Source organism: Pseudophryne corroboree, chromosome 1, assembly GCF_028390025.1.
Source record: "Pseudophryne corroboree isolate aPseCor3 chromosome 1, aPseCor3.hap2, whole genome shotgun sequence".
Taxonomy (NCBI): domain Eukaryota; kingdom Metazoa; phylum Chordata; class Amphibia; order Anura; family Myobatrachidae; genus Pseudophryne; species Pseudophryne corroboree.
In genome coordinates this window covers 369265058-369266704 of record NC_086444.1, presented here as the reverse complement: position 1 = coordinate 369266704, position 1647 = coordinate 369265058, and positions in this window count along the sequence as shown.

Genomic DNA, 1647 nt, shown 5'->3' with positions numbered 1-1647 from the left:
CGATTTGATTTTATTCTCTTTACTAATACCTCATGTCTCATTTTAATTATTTTCTAGATTTAGGTCTCATTATAAGCGAATAAAGCATGTCCTTATTTCCCACCTGCAAATGGGATACTTAAGTTCAATTAGCCTATTAAACTTTCCTACTGTTCCCCAGTAAATTGAAATAGGGAGCCCCTATTATGCTGGCATGGGATGGCAAATCTATATTTAAATAGATTGGTTTGTTACTTCAAGATATTTTGGCTAAGGCAGAAGAAGCCATTACAAAATGCTAGTCATGCCTGCCCAGCATGGCGGATTTCCCTTTATAGCATTCAGTCTGACATAGAGTTCCACATCTCATCTCTTTACATGGTGGTGTTTTTGGTTAGTTTATTTCACGGCAGTGAAAATTTCATACTGAGACTTTGGCTACTGCTATCAAAATGTAAACTGTATTCCAGTCTGACATTTATTTTTATTTCCGTTTGTGGAGCTGGACATCATTGCACAGTAAAGTAAACAGGAGTCCTCACTTGTCGTTTGTATAATGTCAGAAATAAACCTGTAAAATGCAGCTGCCAAGTCATAGAATTAATAAAAGATATGAAAGAAAAGTATTCAAATGAACCTGCCAAGTTTCATACGTCTATTGCATAATCTAAGTTTTAATGTAGTCTTAAACACACACACAAAACAAACTTAAAACTTAATCGAAGTTGGTCAGGTTAAATGTAATGACAAGATCCACATTACGTGAGATTTTTAAGTCTTAAGCTGGCCATACATCAAGACAGTATCATTCCAACCAGCCAACTAGTGGACTAGATGGAATGACAATCTGGTAGTGTGTGGGAGCAAACAATAATCATTATTTCTGCAGCAGGTTACATTGGTTTCCACAGGGAAACATCGGAGTGTAGAGTGGATCTTGATCCAGAGGCACCAACAGGCTAAAGCTTTAGGCGGTCCCCGGATGCATTGGCGCCTCTATAACCCTACCTCTGGGCACTGAGCTCCATTTCAAGTTGGTGCCTGCAGACAGCAGGTCACTTAGCAGGAGGGCTGCACTGGGCAGCCCTGAAAGTCTTTCTAAGAAGACTTCAAGGGCCACAGCGCAGTGTGACATTCAGTGCTGCGGCTCCATCACGTCCCAAGCTGCGGCGCATACTCCTGCAGCCTGTTCCCGGGTACTTGCGGCGGAGACGCTCTGGCTTTAGGCGCACGGTTGCAGTCGCTCTCCTGGTTTGCGTGGTTGCTACAGGGAGGAGGTAAGAGGGTTCCCCAGATGGGACCCACCATTAAATTGCATTCCGTACGCGACCTAGGGAGACGGGTTCTGGCGTGGACACTCGCCGAGCAGGGACCCCACTAGACCACCGGGGCGTATTGAGTACAGGTCGTGTGTACGAACACCCCAATTTAATAAGGCTCACAGTTCCCAGGGTGGAAGTCCAGCATACGGGAGTCAGTGCTTGACCTGTAGCCCTGGCCCAGGGCGCCATCTACTGCAGATTTCTGTGGTGGGGTACACTGTGTTCCACAGGGAATACATTGGGGTGTAGAGCGGGATCTTGGATCCAGAGGCACCATCAGGCAAAGCTTTGACTCCCAGGATGCATTGGGGCCTCTTCTATAACCCCACCTCCAGGCACAGAGCTC